The following is a 19,009-nucleotide window of genomic DNA, read 5'->3' as shown; positions in this document are numbered from 1 at the left end:
TGGAATGAGCGAGATGGATGTTTCACCTGGCCAAAAATCATCAAGAACACTCTTTCAAATTTTTCTCTTCTGAGTGCTAAATGATTCATCTGTGGGGTTTGGCAGTGGACTGAGGACAATAGCTGCATGTCCCTGGAACTATACTAGAATAGAATTCAAGTGTTATCGTTTCATTTGAAGGGATTAGTTTATCAGGATAATTTTAAACATAGTCTCAAAGGCTGAATTTAGATAATATCATTTTGTTTCGATAATACAAAAAATGATTAATTCGGACTACTTTCTGTAGTTCCCACAACTCCAACTGAGTGATACGTCACGTGAATTATATGAGTCGCATTCTCTAGTTACTTTCATTCTAGTCATATCATTAATTTCGAGCTTATAAACTTAATATTGATGTTCAGTATTTAAATGAAGCAGTTTATGAAAAATAAGATTTGTAAAATTGACACATATATATATGAAGTTAACCAGCATTTAGGTCATTATAAGTACTGGATCAGACTCAGTACCAGCAGATACTCAATATTAAAGGATTTTGGCATCAGGACCAAAAATACTCAATTTGGAAATCCCTGCATTAAACCCTCTATATGAGTGCTCCATATGTTCCATATAAGACCTATTATTGTTTAGTTTTAAATTGTCTGATTTCTGTTAATGTGCAATTCACATATTTGTTTGCAGATAGTGGAGAATTTATGAAAATATATGGAATTCATTAACCTTAGATCCTGGCATTGATTCCATGAAATAACATTAACAAAGACGTGACCTTCAGATGTACGAGAAGCTCAAGAAACACAAAGTTTTAAAGCTTTTCTGAGAAACGTGTCTAAGTCGCGGGAGTAGAAAGAACCAGTAATTACAACATCAATGCCCTTTTTTTTTTTATAAAACTTTTATTGATAGCCATAGGTTACGCGAGCGTTGCCGGATTGTTTGAAATGCACAGTAAAATACTTTAAAAGCTGGAGTGAATTTCTACATTAATAGAACCATTTCACAGACGATGCCTCGAGAACAATGTCCATATATCAGTACAGTTATATAGTAAGACTGGTGACACAAATCACTTGTGCAATGCCATCTTCTACACATGTCTTTATCGCCAAGCCACTCAACATCACATTCCTTCTCCTTGCATTAAGTTCCCTCCACCTCGTGGGGTTTGAATCATCCCTCATCAATTTTACATGCCCTCATTTCTGTCCCCAGTTATTTATAGGGCCCTATTATGAAAACCTTAACTTACTTTTTGATTACTGACTACTTCCCCTGGAGGCCTGTGGGTTTTGATGCATTATTGAGCAATCCTGAAGCCATAAATGTCTGTTGCACACAAGAATTAAGGTTTGGGTATTCTGAACGTCCAATCATCTTTTTCCTCCATCTCTCTGTATGCCTTACATTCTCCCAGAGAGACTTGGAATCCGGTCATATTCGAGTCCAATTGATGCACAGTATGGAGAAAGAAACTCACAACCACCTTTGCAGTACTGCAACTCTCTGCCTTTCATTGGCTCAGTATGGTTACACTCCCAACTGGTTTTTTTTTAAGTTTCTGAAAGCATTAGTGTCCTTAAATATAGAGAGGGAGAGAGAGTTGCATCACATCTGTTAAAGATTAATTGCAGCGGATGAACCATGATAAAAGGTGCCTCATGCTCAGTCAAGTGATTTGAGACTGAAACCACTGTACAGAGTGGTTTGTGACCACTGAGGCTGTCATACAAGACCAGAAATCAAAGAGCTTTCTTTGTATCATAGATTTAAAATGTCACAATTTTAGTTGAATTACCATTTTTTGGACACGATTTGCTGAAAAAAAAAAAGAAAAAAAGAAAGTAAATCAGTGTCCTTAATCTCAAACACTGGTATTAAACCCCTCACTCACTTGCCCCCATGAATTCAATGGTTCACTTACTTTGAAATATTTTTTTAAAAATGCAAGTGTTCCAGATCCATTTGTGATGCTGCCATATCCATTCGTCGTCAGATGTGGTCACGGGAAAAGAAAACGTTCCAGAGCCCAAACTAGATCAAGTGGAAAAACAAAGCTTGTGAAATTGTTGATGCTGTACCACGGACCGTTCACGGAGCTAGTCAGCAAAGTACTGTAGTTGGCAAACTAACGGCTAACACGCTAGTCAACAGACGATGTTGGCGATTCTCTCCAAGATCCCTGGCTTGCTAGGTCAGTCACTAACCTGACACCGAATTGAGACGCAACTCTAAAAATGTACTTGTGTTCTCGACTGCTGTCTCATGACTGTTTGCAAACTTTTTTAGTGGAGCCGTGTATTCTCTGGCAGAGCAGGGCTGCATCCACAAAAGTGATAGGTGGAACAAAGCTAATATACTACAAGCTCTGATAGCTTCTTTTGTTTTGGACTCTCCAGCTCCCCATTCCCACAAAGGTCAGAGCTGTCAGGACAGTTTGCTGTTGGTCCATAGCAAGAATCTGTGTCAGATTTCACCCATGTTGAAGACAGTGCGTAAGATTTACACAGATTCAGTTGATTCGTGCTGGTGAATCTGGTTATTGTGGCACTAATTTTTAAATGAACTGAAATGATTCCATTGTATTATTAATATTAATAGTATTTTATGTTAAGCATCTCAATTCCAAATGGCCTCCGTTAAAGAAATGTCTTGTTCAGCATTTTATAATTTATACTGGTGCAATTCAGCAGTATAGTTAGTGTTTTTGAATACTAGCAGTAGGTCTGTGGGAGTTTCAGAGGTTAATAGAATTGGAGAGGAGTTTGACTCATCTATATCTCCAGTATTATCCTTTCTGTTTGTCATTTGATCTTGTTGTATGGTAGATGCTCATTAGCCTCTGTTTGCTTGATGCCTCTCTGTCCTCTCACGAGACCTCGGCAAGAGATTAGTGTGTGTGGTTGGTTGACTAAAGTCTGGATTGAGCAGCAGCCTTGGTTGACTGAGTTCTTTGATCCTGCCCCAGCAGAGCTTCTCCGCTCAACGTTGAGAGCTGCAGCGCCCCTCATTCACTTCAACAATCCCTTATTCACACCCGACTTAAACCAAGGCTGACTCGAACACAGCGCCCCATTCTCTCTAATCTGTGGTCTCTACAAATTCGCAAGCTCCTTGTGGGCTGTGTAAGCCGGCAAACACACAGGGCAGAAACACTACCCGAGTTATAGCATTTCACAGATTCATTCTTTATCCGTAACATTTTATTTCAAGGTGAAGTGCCTCAGAAATGGGAAATTTTGTCTTATTAGGTTTTAAAGGAAAATAAAAGAGTCCATCTTTCCTCTCTCCGACAGAGACAAGCAGAACAACCGGCACAGCTTTTCCAGGGCTCATTATTAAATTACATCTTTATAGTTTTTAGATTAATTGTTTAGTGTATCAAAGTTTGTTGTGCACCACAGAACACTAAGTCAAGAATCTGAAGAACAAGCACCAAGCACCTTTGTTATGCATGAAAAAAGCAGTAAATGGGACCTAAAATATTTCACTCCTCACAGCAGTGGTCCTGTGCATGATACCGTGGCCTCTTTTAAACAGAAAGAGGAAAAAAACAAAGCTTTGATGCAAAATCATAGAGTGATGAGTCACAGTCAACAGTGCACTTCACCATCGACCCCATTAGAAACAACAGAGGGAGCGATGAGGGTCCGTGAACCAACATGTTGTAACTTATTATCTCAACAGTAATGCATGCTGGACTAATGGACAATAATATTCCTTCAATTTGAACACATTTTCTCCTCATAAAGCAAACAACAGAATAATTGTAGCCATCCTTTTTTATGTTTTATGTAGTTGGTGAATCATCAAATGCTTTTGATCTTTCATATGCAATTAACCAACCCTTGCAGCTTCAGCTTTGTGAGCACTGCTGATTGGATTACATTGGGTGAAGGCAATAGTACCATATTTACCTTAAGCTAAGCCCTTCAAATAAGCATTAATGTAAATTGTTATTTATTATAGTCAAATAATGGAGTCAAGCTTCCAATTATTAGGTGTAGAAACACTTTAAATTGGGCATTTGGAAGAGATGAAAACTCATAATTACAGGTGCATTCATGAAATAAAACCATTATATTCAAAATGCCTTAAAAATGTAACTGTAAACTGCAACAAGTCCTGCAACTTGAACGATCATATTGTTTTTTCCCCACCCTCTGATACGTTGGCAGGCATACCAGACCTTCGTCGTGATTGTTACAATAATTGTTGAAGTTTTCTTGAATCAACCACCCACTCCAACTTCTTCCTAACGCAAACTTTGTTGCTGCTCGTACTACGTCACCTGACTGCCTCCTTTGCTCTCGTTATAATTACTAAAGCCAACTAGATGTTGCCTAAATAAAACATAACTATCGGTTGTGGCGAGCTGCTGGCACAAACGACCTATAGGCTCATTTTTTTTTACAGGGACAGACTCGTAACTATTTTTTTTTTTTACGGCAGACTTAATAAACAGCTGCATGCAAACAAATATTACAGCTTCCATAGCCGTCAAACAAGACGAATAACTTCAACTGATTCAACTGATTAATTGCTTTTTTCTCAGACTGACCAGGGAAATACGTTTTGCTTATTTACCTTTATGCTGCAAGTGTGGAGGTTTGGTTACAAAAAGCCACTCTACACAATGATTGATTGTTTCTTTTCTCCTTCATATAGCATCTCTTTGTGCACCCCTCCCAAAGAAAATCGTTCACTGCGCTTCAAAGATTGAGACGACGATGTTATCACCTCGGTGCTTTTGTATTTTCTTTAAGAAATGTGGCTTTTGTAATCTACATTTATTAAATGCTGGATGTTACCACCAAGGCAGTTTTCTTACTGAGGTTCATCAAAGTCAACTGGGTGACAGGGAATAAACACAACATAGTAAATAGTTCTGACTTCAAAAATACTGAATTAAAAGTCAGTGCCTCCAAAGCCATTTCTGTTCTTATATATGGATGTATAAAACCTCTGGTAATCTACTAAGTTCCCCAAACATCATAAACTCAGAGTCTTTACATTTATTATTCATGTTTGACATTCACTGAAGTACTTACAAAGTAAAATTTTGAAAAATGCCCACAATTCATAGCTGACATCAAATGGTTACATCAAAACAGGATCTCAAAGGTCCTCATTATACTATACTTGCCCCAGTTCAGCTCTGAAGTTATGTACTAGAATCATAATAACCACTTTTGCATTATATTCCTTTTCAGAAAGTAAACGATTTGTTTGCTTAAAATTGTATAGATCGTTCTTAATATCCTCAGTGTAACAAATTATGTCTGTTTTGCTTCTGCAAACTTGAATGATAGCTTTAACACATTTAATTACGCCATGCATAAGCTCTACTGTTGCAGACGGAGTGCTTGAGTTTGTGGACTGACTTAGAATTCCCATTATCCTTTGTGCATAATATAATAGCCAGCATTATTAATTTATACTATGAATAAATTGAATAAGGAGGTTACACTTGATACACAGTGCATGATTCTGATGAGTTTTGGCCTCATTTAGACATTACACACTGGTTGAAAGTTGGGCTGCTATGGTCAGCTAGACACTGATTTGGCTGAGGTAAACTTGCTAAATTACAGGTGGTTGTTGATGATTCTTTGGGTGCTGTGGGGGCCTGGAACTTATTAAACAACAATGTAGAAAATCTATTTGTATAAGATAATAGTCCTTGTGTTCACCGTGTTTATTAATCTTGTCCAGTTAATATAGTAACAGAGCTATGAGATGTAAAGTTTCTAATGAGGATCATGATGATTCCACTGTAAAGGGAAAACCAAGTTCATTAAAAATGAATCGAGTTTCTCTTTTGGGGAACCTCAATACACTCTCATGGCAAGTACACGGACTGTCCACGGTGAAAAATCTTTATCATCTGGGGATGTGCACGAGAAAATTAGAATTTTCTGAAAACTTTTGAATCATGCATTGTTTAGATCCGTGTTACTAGAGAGCAGTATTCTTCTTTCCTACCTTTGAGTGACACCCTTGGCAGAAATGTGTAACACATCAACTGCGAGGGGGCCCGCTCAGAAGTACGGCTCAACAGTGCTTCTAGAGATCAAAAACTCCACAGGTTACTGTTAAACTGTTCAGTGGCAAAGTTTTGTCACATCGAATTGCAAATATTATTCTACATAAAAGCTAACCCCACAGACTGCGCTAAAATGTTTTCCTGAAAACATACAGTACATGTCAGATCAAGTCACATCAGTTTTATTTGTTCTTCAAGGGACTTTATATAAAAAACATACTACACTCACTATCCTTTAACCCCGGACTCGTGGGAGGGGGAAAAAAAACTTTTAATGGGGAAAAAATGGAAGAGACTATAACACTGACACTGTGACACTGAACCGTACACCTCCTAGCACAGGACACATCACACAGAGCACAAAACAAATGTTCGGGACACAAAGGACGCCACAGGACTTGGTAACCATCTGATGGTACAAGTCCTTCATTACACAGGAGATGACGGTAAATCACAGACAGGGCAGGACACTGGGAGGACGGGGCACGCATTGATTTAGCCCCTACAGTCCAGTGATGAAGCTGAAACCTCTGTGACAGTTGCATGTCCATTTCTAATGAAACTTAAAACCATGTGGACATGCAGTTCCTGGAAGTGTTCATAAATAAATAACCTCTGTTTTGGTGTCCCTGGGTTATCCTAAGTGAATGTCAGGAAGACTGCAATTCTCCGAGGACTGAGGAAATGGGGTCTGTCCAGCAGTGCTTTCGCTGAGAGTTGGTGGCAGTCTCCATCATCTGGCACAGGCTGCAGTCCCGGTGTCACTTTTGTACTTCAGGATGGATGGCTTTGTATGGCCTGGACACTGTTAACTCTGTCCCACTGGTGAGCTTCAAGGAGAGGCTATAAGAGGCATACCTTTCCACAAGTCGCTGTAGCAAAAATGAGGAGGAAATCTATGGGCCAGGTGCAATGTGATTCTTCTTTTCAAATATATTTATTAAATTTAAACTTTGTGTCAGATATTGAAACACATACACTGTGAAAACTCACTTACAAAAAAAATCCTACTCTCAGGATATTGAGTTTGCTGAGGCTACAGCTGAGATCGAGCCGCCGATCGAGACAGATGAAAAATGTTACCCCCCTCCTGCGAAGGTGCTGATATGCTTCCCTCATAGATCCCCACTGTTCCGTCTCCTTTTGATTTCCATGCATCATTTAAAATTGACTGAATGTGGTGACCGTGAGGTCGGCATAATTTTTAGTTTAGCATTCACTTGAGATGTGACAGTGAGTAATTGGCATGTCATACCTTACGTACAAATTGCAGCAGGAGGGATTTGACATCAGGAGTGCTAGAAGGAGAGGCAGTGATTGTTCTTGCATTGATGATTAAACCCCATTTTTTCTCAGCTTGAAATACTGTTTTTGCTGCATTGTCTACTTATCTATTCTGCTGGTGTATCATCAGTCTATTAAATTAGTTATGAGTTTTGCTGTTTATTCTGTACAGTTGTTCCTTGCGATGGATATGTGGGTTTTAAAACCAGATTATGAGATTGGTCAGAGAATCTCTCTGTTTACAGTAGACCATCTACATGAGCATGTTTTTGTTTTTTTTTATAAAAACAATAGGAAAGTGATTTGATTATGTGCCATTGTGGGGCATAATGTATGTGTGATTTTATGGATGCAGAGATCCACAGTCTTGTTGCCAGTACATGTATATCTCAAATGAACACATTGTGGTTGGCTTGTTCTGTTTTGTGTAACTGCAGCAGGTGAAGAATTTACAATTCAATTGTGGACAAGGCTACTACTTCCTCAAGTGTGTGGATATGTTGCAGGATATGTGTATTATAACTAATGTTGGAAGAACATGGACTAGGCTGATATTAAAGAGGTTGAAATTATTCACTATGTATTTGCTCAATCAAGTGCTTAACGGTTAGAACTTGAAATCAGACATTATTGGAAAGTAGTTATTGTACAACAAGGTGTTTATTGTTAAGAAAAGGTAAAAAACCTATTAGAAAGTAATGTAATTAAGTCATTTTCCAGGGACGTACAGTAATTTTTCTTGGTACACTATGACGAGAACAAAATCTGTGTTTGCATGTTAAACTCATGGCTCGTTTCCAGCTGAGTACAGTAAAATGGTACAGTTGAGAATTAAAGCTACAAAATGTCTCTTTTTGTAGTCCACAATGATAAAGAAATAACCTACAAAAAGATTTTTTTAAATCAAAACATGAATTTGGACTCAGCCTTATTTAGATTTGTCAAAGCGATATTCTTTTGTTTAATGTTATTAACCATAGTGATCTGTTTCATTAATTAGCCAAAATAGAATTGAACTACAAATGTAGAGTCAATGGCTGTACAACACTGTAACATCCTCCACAGCAAAATATTCTTGACCAACAGGTGAAATTATAAAAACAAGTTGGCAGCATTAAAACATGAATCCCACGTGTGATCCTGCTTCTGTTTGCCCACTTTTTCTGAAATATTTGAACACTCCCACAATACAAAACACACTCTCGCACACTTTTGCCCTGAATGCCTTGAAAGAATTGTAGTCATTCGTAGCATATATAACATTGTAAGACAGATTGCAGACTGAAGCTGCAATATATTCTCATAATATATCCGCAAGTGAATGATCCGTGTAGTGTCGGACCATGACTGTAGTCCTGCTCTCGCCTCCGTAAAACCTCATCTTCATTGAGAAATGACACAATAACAAGGACTAAAATGAACAGCACAGTTTTTTTTTGTTTGTTTTTTTTATTATCTTTCTTTCTTGTGAGAACCTCAGTAACTCAGGTGAAGGAAACACTGCAGGATGGATTAGTCTGACAAAGCTCTGCATGGGAGCTTTCATGAGGAGAGGCACTCCAACAGCCAGGGTGAGACAAAGCTGCTTATCCACGGGGTCACAGTAATGTAATGGTGTGCGCAGCCAATTTGCTCCTTGCTATTCAACAGGTGTGAATGTCATCCATGGGAGGAAATCACTTTGATTTTCTGAGCCTTGCTAATTGACTTCTCCAGTGCCTCTCAACACTGAACTGTGTCAGATCTTGGAAGACGCACAGATGCCTGCAGCAAAGGTGGCTTTTGTCAATATAATTAACTGAACGGAGAAGAGGAACTACAGCTTTGCCTCCAAGTTTTTGGTTTGGAGCCAAGTTTGAAAGTGGCTAAGTTGGTAACTACTTTATATTGTGCTACTCAGAATTAATTACACCACTGCATTTCAAGGATAATGGTTTAGTGTCATTGGATTGTAAGGCCAATACATTTTGCCCTTGACAACACTGCTGGTGAGGAATCAATTTAATTATTTTTTTAATTATTATATTGTAGTAATTGCATTCAGCTATATATATTAAACCAAAGTCTTGCATTGGAAATACCTGGGTTTCATGCAGTATTATATAGTGAAGGTGCCATGCCTTATCGCAAGTAACGAGTACCTCCACTGACTTCAGAATGAATTATTACATTGTAATGAAACATGATATTTGGCTTATATAATAATATATAATAACGGACAGTTTAAAAAAAAAAAATTCTTTGCATTCTTCTGTCTTTTCAAAACCTGCCGCCTGCATTACCCACAATGCAACCCAATCACTGTCAGTTCGGTTGTGGATTTGGGCTTGTTACGCTAGTAGCAGCTATTGTAGCAGAAATGAGGAGTGGGCTACAGAGGCCTACTAAGATCACTTCTTTCTAACTCCACACCTCCAGCTTATTTTCAGTTTGTTGTTGTCTTCAGACCCAATTCATGCTGACTCAAGTGACATCACTTGAAGGAGTTTATCATATTTTGCGCAGCTCCTTCTGGAGCCACAAGTGGCTTTATACAATTTTTTTTCACTTATGCACTGCTACCTGTGTGATGTGTAAAATCCGTGGAGTTAAGGGAAAACAGGCAGTGGTGTTGCATCACATAGCAGAGACCATGATTTAAATGAGTGAGACAGTTTAAGAGCAGAAATTACTTATGCGCACATATAGCATCGGACTGTGAGCTTAATGATGGGCAACGCTCGACAGTAATCTTCATTCCTCTGCACCAGTGACAGCCGTGTGCAGAGGCATCATGTTCTCAGGTTGTACGTCTGTCCCACTCTCATGAACGCGCTTTTTCGGTAACGCCCTGAGGGAAGTTCTTCAGATTTGGCACAAACATTCACAGTGATCAGAGTTTGGTGGTCAAAGGTCATGTTTACTGTGACCACATAAAACACATTTTTGGCCTTAACTGAAGAATTCACACGCTAATTAACTACTAATTAACTGCAACTGGACTGGTTGGTGGAAGCATACAATCACAAGGCGGTAATCCTGATTTTCCTTTATTTATTATGTACTGAATCTGACAGAAGCAGTTTGCTAGAAATGAGCCTTGTTGCACAGGCGAGGGGACTGAACTAGTCATTAAATAAACAGAAGGAAGTATACAGGCTTTTGCCCCTTGTTTGACGGTAGTTCAGTTTAGAAGTTTATTTCCATTTCTAATATATATTGTTTTTATAGTATTTACATCTTTACTGACAATAAGAAGGCTCACAACCGGTGCAGTTCCACCGGCTGTAGGTTAATAATTGATGTTTGTTTATTTATGCTACTGTAATTTATGGGAGTAAACTCAACAGAGATGTGCTCTCATCACAGGAGAGTAAAGAGCAGATTAAAAAATACCATACTTGACAATATCATTTTATCGTTAATTCTTCTGCATATTTTCAATTTACAAAAGCATAACCATCAGTGTAATCAAATCATCACGTAATGCTATATAATCGCTGGGCAGTAATCAGTTTTGCTAGAATTAATTTAACAATTAAAGGTATTTATTCTGCACTAGATGAAGCCAATGGGTGGTCGCCTTAATACAGCAGCTGTGGAATAACAGCACTGTCTTTAATGCTAACACAAACTGAAGTCTAACAAGCCAGTGAGGTAACTCCTTAAACATTGATAGTCAGTATTCTCTAGTCACTGGGTGGAGGACACTGGTTGAGCTTTGTCTTGCCCGTCTTAGTAGTTGGAAGTTTTGTAACACCCTCTATATTTCAGTGGCTCTTGTGGGACTTTATTTGTATGTAACTAAACCTAGGTGTGGTAAGATTATATCTTGACATTACCTAAACTTCATACTGGCAGGCAATACTCATGTGCAGATGCCATACATATTTACTATATTTGCAATTTTCCGCATTTATAAGTTGACTGACAAGTTGATGCATCTGCTGACTTGTGGCCACTGTGTGCGTATGTTTCTTGATGAAGTAACAATAACGATCAAAGTCACTTTCTTACAAAAGCCAGATTTATGTCTTGTTATGTCTCTCCTGGTGCTGAGTCGCTGTCCTCAGCTCTGGGAGATCACTCGCTACAAAGATTCAACTATGTATTCAGCAGAGAAACAGAGTAAGATCATGAACCCATAACACTGTAGGTATGTCAGTGAGTCAACCTCAGAATATTTATCTTTTGGTTTCTCTCCAAGCCTGGGCCTCTCGCTGGACTTCCAGAAACACACACACACACACACACACACACACACACACACACACAGACACACGAACCACATAGTGATCTCAACTGCTCTGTAATAGGCTTTAACAAAGTCTTCTTCTCTTGACCGTGCCTCTTGTTACCTCTCAGTAAACCAATCTTCAATCCATATTTTTTTTGGTACTTTTATACAATTTAGGAATATAGCGTAACAGCATTGAGAACGGCATTCTTCAAACATCGACGGGGCAAGTATCCAAATCGGTGCACTATGAACAAGACTGGTAACATAAGAGCAACAAGCAGTGGTTGGGTATGAGCCCTGGTCCTTGTAGGAGGTAGGGTAGAGGTCAGGAGGCAAGGTGCAGCTAGCAGAGACAGAGTTCCAGCCTGTGTCGGGAAATGGAAAGAGACTCTGTCGACTTTTGACCGAGCAGGAAAAGAAGAAACAGACCGGAGTGAAGGGTTGAATGAAGGTGTGGAGATGGTAGCTTGCTGTGACAGGTTACTCTGGGGTCACTGTTCACTCTCATGGCTTTGTCTCAGTATAAGATGCACTTCAATAACAATAGACAAAGAAATTGAATCAGCACCTGTTTGACACTTCAATACAAATATTTAACATTGGCAAATTTCACAAAAGATAATTTTTAAGGCTGTTGTACTCAATCGAATTATATGTTATGGGTGTTATTGTGCCCACCTTCGACTACTGGACTAGAGTACATGCTGTGTACACAATGGGTAATACTTCCAGCAGTGTTCCTCACATAATGGTGCACACACTCTATAAATATATGCACAGGTGACTGCATTAACTGAAGCAATCGGTAAATACTGGTGACTTTATAAAGCAAATAGAAAGTGGAGATATGTCAGCGTCCTACTGTGTCTGATCATTTTAATTCTCTACCAGTCTATTTTCTGTATCTGTTGAGGCTTCTGCAGACTGGAGGCAGTCTCTGCTCGCATTGATGTATCGAGCAAGAGGTGGGGAACACCCTTTATTAATATTAAATGTAGATCTTAAATTTCTCTTTCTTCATGCCTCTGCCTTTTATACAGCATCTGTTTCAATACCCAAATATGCACAGTATCCCATTAAGTAAGACCTTGTGCAGAAGCAGAATAGTGTCCATTTCTCACAGCAAGAGTGAGGTGTGAGAATGTGCTCTACTTTTCTCATTCCTAAAACTCTTCAAGCCTCATTAACTTCGAAAACAAGCCAACTATCTGCTGTGAATGGTTTGTAGCAATTGCTTGAGCCAAGAAAATGCTCTGTACCTCGCGGAGGGAGACAGAGTCCCCGCTGGAGCAGGCAATCACTGAGGCAGACGATAGTGGGGAAGTTTCATGTTTTATGCGGTGTCTCTTGTGCTGAGTGGTAAGGTTTATATTTCAGTACAGTGCAGGCAGTGAATATATTTGATTTGTGTGATGTTAGATCTGTGCCACATTTAAAAAAAAAAAAAAAAAAAAAAAAAAAAAACAAAGATAAAAGTTTTTTTTAATGATAAAGTGTCCAGCCTCACTAGCAGCTCTGTGAGGCTGTGCTTGGGCGCAGCGGTGCTTCGAACCGAATATTAAAGCGTGCTAAAATGCTCACAACGGCAATGCTTCATTCATTCATTGGACACCATAAAAATCTGCACAATGTTTCGTCCTGATACATGTTGTGGATGCTCTTTGCAAACCCAAGAGATCACCAACCCAGATCCATCCCCTCAGCACCGTTAACGTCCGTACAGGATTGCACGCCGATCTATCTGAAGGTTGTTGAGATTGAGAGTCTGGACCGAAGTGGTGAAGTAACTGGCTGAAAGACTGACCTCGCCATCCCAACAGCCGCACCACAAGTAAAAACTGCACTCGCATTTAAGGCCGTTGCAGTTGTTGACTACCTTATCTCTTGAATTCAGCGCTTCTTACTTGGCTGGTAACAATGACTTAACTTCTCAAAATTGATAAACAAGTGCCGCTCTCAGGCAATCTCGCACACACATAGACACATCAAGCTCATAAAATCTCTCTCTCACTAGACATCACGCCCTCGGTCTTTTAGGTACTTAGAAAAACATTTCCCCTTACCCCAAAGACAAAAAAATGAAAATAAAATTCATACTTAAATGTCCAGAACAAGCAGCGATGAACCTTTAGAGAGCAGTCTAACAACTCTTGGTCTGAGCCAAACCAGCAGTGCTCTTTGCCAGAATGCTTATCCCTCTCTTTCCTCCATGGGGTTCGCAGGCTAACACCATGTTTACAGCCTGTAAACTTGTATAAGCAGGGAAAATGAAGATCCTTTGCTTGCTTCCATTGTGTGCGATACATTACATGCATAAAATCTCAAAACAATCCACTCTTATGTTTTTTGTTTTTTTTTTGTTATTCATGTCTAAGTCAACAGTTCAAGTGGATTCACATTCTTTCTCCGCTTTGCAGCTGTATTGATGCATTTGTGATTCCTGGTGGTTGTTATCCAGGGGCTTCTGTAGAGAGCCTGGTGAGAAGTCATAAAAAATTGTGTTTGGTGTAGGGAATGAGAAATTGGTCTGCATGGATAAGATGTAATGCACAAGAAAAATGAAGCTCACAAAAGGTTAAACAGGCCAAAGAAATGTCATCAAAATGCCACTTAAACATGATTTGGCCTTTTGGATTCTTTCATCGCATCAAACTTTGTGCCAGTGCTGTGGCTTGAATATGGGTGAAAATGCGGCGCGGTCTCTTGAAAAGGTCGATCAAGATCCGTTTTGAAATAAAACCTGGACTTTAAGATAAATTTTGAAAGAATACATTTTATGCATCAGAGAGCACGTTAATTGAGATTAAATAATGGAATTTGAATCAAATGATGGAAGGCAGTGGGGGAAGAACAAAATATGAAAATACAAGTTTTTTTCTGTAAAACATCGATAACACAAGTTAAAATGCAAATCATTTCATTCTTTATGAATTCCCAGAATGGTGGTATGTCTTAAGGTATATTTATTAATTAATAACTAATACACATCATCATGTGACTTAAGGAATCTGGGCCCTTGCAGCTATAGGCGAGTGACCGGGAGACACTGAGATGACAGTTTAATTAAATGTTTATGGATGAGATTATGCTGCCCACTCTCGCTCACCAAATGGGCTTCTGCTTCATTTTCTGCACTTAATTTCATGACCTGCTTAGGGCGGTGATGTTCTAAATACAATGATGTAGGTCTCGTGGGGTGGGAGTGGGGGGGCAGAAAAATAATGCCATTAAAGGATGCCATTTCCGTTATGTACATTTAAAAGTATCTAGCAAATAACACTGATGGAATTATGATGGCGTTGGCCATTGTTCTTATCATTGTTCTTTACAGTCTTATGTGAATTGCTGCGATTTTAATGCACTAACCCTACTTAAAATCATGTCTCCTCTAGGGACCTGATGATAAATAGTGGTGCATTTTCATCTTCACTGCAAATAGCACTGTGCTATACTGCCTTAGCTTTGGTTTATTTGCAATTCTTGCAACTTTTATGTTGTAATATTTGTAATTATTTGTTGTAATATGAAATATTTACTGTAAATAAAACTGTTTTATGCAACACACTGCACAAGCACATTAGTGTAGGAAAGATTTGCAAATATTTAAACCTTCATGGTTAAAAAAAAAAAAGTCATAATACATAGTAATAATTAACCTTGTTTGCACCACTAGATGCCCTGTCACCAGTTTTACAGACATCTTGGAGAAAATTTTGGACCACAGGATTTTTTTTTTTTTTTTTTTTGCAGTACCATGGTTTGCCACTTGGGAAAACCTGGGCATCAAGGGTCACTGGAGGCGTGTTTCCAGCTCTCTGAATACATCAATGAATGTTGCCATGACAGCCTCCAGCTATAATATGGGGCAACCTCTGTGTTGCCCAAGGCGAAACCCAGGGCAAAAAAAAATAACTTTGCCAATTACTTGCTGCTGCCCATAAAGCTTATTACTGTGACAGCAAGATAAAGAGTGAAGTCTGCTCAGACAAACAAACCAACATTTAATCTCTTCTATTGCTAGGACGTGGTGGCTGGACAAAGAAATCTGTGGAACTCATGTTCCTGCTTGAAGACAAATATTTGCCACATTTTCTGCCAAACACAGCTGGTTGTAAAAGCTCATACCCCACTAGCTACTAACTTGCTACTGTAGCTGTTACTAACTTCAACTCCACTCCATGTTCTCCCAACACAGTTCCCGCTAATTAGTTTATGCTTGGCAGTGGCCCCTCGCCTGCAGCCACCTTGGCTATACCTCACTTTCATTTCTCCTCGGATGCAAGACCACAACAGTCGCTGACAGTGGAGGATTTCACCCCTTCATTCTTGAGTCTCAGTCTGACGGGCCCAATTCACAACAAATAATAGGATCAAACTGGGTACGGGTGCGGTGCAATCGCTCAGAACATTAGGAGGAAAAAAAAAAAGAAAAAAGGACAGTGTCTATAAGCCTGTTTTTCTTCCCAAGTTGGGTGAACTTTGTTGAAGCGGTTCAATTTGGTTGGACAATTTAGAGTGCTGTTAAGAATAGCAACCTATTCTTTTCACCTCTTTGTGTATCTGAAGTATCCTGATGTGCGGGATTGTTTCAGTGATGGACATGTGTGATTATGTGAGGGCGCATTCTTTCTTGTGTTAATGGAAGTTGGTGCAGCTACCTCACAATTTGGATAGCATTAAACTGGCCCTAACTTTCCTCGTACCGTTTAAAAGGTGACTGACACTGACTCGCAGACCTCAACAAACATTTTGGGATAGAATAGTGAAAGAATTTTTTAATTGCTTCGACAGTTACCTCTGATAATAGTATGAATTGTCACAGCCTTCATAATCTTATCTTAATCTTTGAAGTGTAATGCAAAATAAGCCGTCACTGATGTGATCCTCACTCATTTTCATTGTGGCAGAAAGTGCTGCTTGTTTTGCAAAATACAAGGCAAAACATGCGGATGACTGAGATGATTTTATACTCAAATTTATCAGGATTGCTGTAGCAGAATTATCTTTATGCTTCCTTTTTATCTTTTTTTTTTCATTTTGGTAAGAAAAGAGACAAAAGCAAGAATCTGTTAAATTCTCATGTGTACAAACATGCTGTGTTCAGAGCAACGTGGAATGACCCACCCAGTTCAGCTGACGTTATTAGCCTGAAAAATGAGGGACAGTGGAGGAGATGACACTGCTTCAGCTTTCATTAACTCTAAATCACTTTCCACACACAGTGCAACAGTGCACAAAGGTAATTAATTTCCTCAAGGGCAATTATTTTAGTGCTTTGAGATAATGACAGGAACTCCTCCAAGTTCAATCTTGGTAGATACTGTAGGTGGTTCTGAAGGAAAATTATCCCCACAGGCCTTATTTGGAGTCGGTGATGTGCCATCTAAGGCAACAAAGTTAATTCACAGAGCACCTTTATTTTTATTTTAGTGAACTTAATCTATTTGCAATGTAGAATAACTTATAGAATATACTCTGGCAAGAGCAATTAACATACAGTACTTACAAGATAGGAGTTCATGGGGACAGTAGACCTACATTTCACAATACTAATATCTTCATATAGCGCTTCAGAAGGTGTGTCATGTTGAATGCTTGATTAGTATTGATATGTCCCATACAACAAGTCCTCCAACCTGAACAACTATGCGTACCGGACCTCGGTTGTCGTTACAATAATAAACACGCAGACTGTGCCGAGAGAGCGGCGCACCTACCGTAATAACCTGCTGCACAAACGACCTCTGGGCTCATTTACTACAGAAGGACAATCTCAGTTGACCATTATTAGATATTCAAGCCAGCTTCCTCTGTCATTATACAGTACATTAATAATCTGAAAATGCCCATATACGCCACACTATTACACCAATATTTTTATGCTTGCATTTTTCATTTATGAAATTATATCCTTTATATTTGTTTTTCTGGTTCTTACTTTTACTCTTATTCAGAATATTATTATTTTTTGCCTCAAGAGAATTCCACCCTGCATGAGCATTTGACAAGTAAACTTTTTTTTATATTTGTTAAAAACAATTTGTGTGAGGTGTTAAGTAGAATGTGCCTTCGAGCGAGTCTGAAAGTGGGCACTGAAACAGGCCATGTAGATGTGATTGAAATACCTCTGTGTGACTTTGTCTTCAAATGTCCATTTATTTTTAAGAGTCACTGTTGCGGAACAGCTGGTTGGGCCTTGACTTGTTATGATGAATCAGGTGCACATAATGTGAGGCACAGTGAAAGACACACAGTCACACAAGACTGGGGTGATTATAGTGGTTATTGTTGAGGACAAAGGCGCACACACATCTCACCCAGGTGCTGGTGAGAGTGGGTGGAGATTAGGGAGAGTACATTATCAGTGGGTGTGTTGGGTTCTAGTGTCAGTCGCTCACATCAGTTCCTCTCTTTCCTGTTAAAAAGCAGAGCTCATGGTCCCATCAGTGTTGCAGTGGGAGAGTAGAGTTAAGACTGGATTCTCCCTGGAGAAAAACAGATATCCTTGTCTGGGAGTTGCAAGACACAAATATATGGCACCTCAAATTTCCTTCCAAGGGCAGGCAATGTCCCATTTCAACTTCACTCTTTCTGAAGCTACCCAAATCCCTGTACACATGTTTTCCTTGTGTAAAGATGTGCACCAACAGTTTTAGTTTGGAGGAGACTGTCCTCACCAGAAAAACAACCGCACTGGTGTTTTTAATGCTTGAAATGACAAATTTCCATTTGCCTAACTAGCAGTAAGGAGGTCAGGATGGATGTCGTAGCGAGGTTTTCCCGTCAAGTCGATCTTTCACTGATCTTAACAGAGTGGTTTTGTTGCCTAAACTTAAACAAATATCAACCATATTATCAACCATATGGGTGGGAGATCAGCATATGTTCATATGAGGTTGTTTCATTAACGTTGCTTCATTTGGTGACTGCCAGAAAACTTGAACCTTCTGTTTCTAAATCACATCCTGTCAAATGATGTGAACTTAATTATATTCTAACAGTGTTTAGAAAGGTGTTAGTGAAATACGTATTTTAGAAACCTGCATTTTAAAACACTGCGAATGTAAGAGAGGACAGATGACACTATGTCACGACCACCTGGCTTTCATGTTCATGGGTCCACAGACTGCATGTCTCCTGTGGTTTGCACTGAAAGGCCCGTGTAGCATGCACTCCTCTGCTTCCACCCTTGTCACACAGGCTGCTGATGGGTGGCAGGAGTGATGAATGCGGCTTAGAAGAGCTGAGACTAGTTGGTTTTGACACAGATCGGGGAAAAAGATCCAAGAGCTAGCAGACTATGTAGGATAACATGGTCATAGCCATCAAAACCACTTACATTCATCATTCTGTGTGTCATCTCCTCTGTGTGTGCTCGATGATAATGCCTACTTTCAGGCCAATATTTTTACTGCTTTGTTGGTTTACTGGTCCCCTTTTTTTTTTGATGAGGA

General features: G+C 39.2%; 1 protein-coding gene across 1 annotated transcript in view; it reads left to right on the top strand.

The window, feature by feature from the left end:
• The window catches only part of LOC111238404 (glypican-6-like), a 127,694-nt gene that overhangs the window by 30,171 nt on the left and 78,514 nt on the right, over positions 1–19,009 (top strand). The window lies entirely within an intron of this gene.

This window comes from Seriola dumerili, unplaced genomic scaffold (genome assembly GCF_002260705.1).
Source record: "Seriola dumerili isolate Sdu_G_001 unplaced genomic scaffold, Sdu_1.0 BDQW01001299.1, whole genome shotgun sequence".
In the NCBI taxonomy this organism is placed as follows: Eukaryota; Metazoa; Chordata; class Actinopteri; order Carangiformes; family Carangidae; genus Seriola; species Seriola dumerili.
Note: the sequence above shows the minus strand (reverse complement) of the source record. Positions and strands in the feature narration are given on the sequence as shown.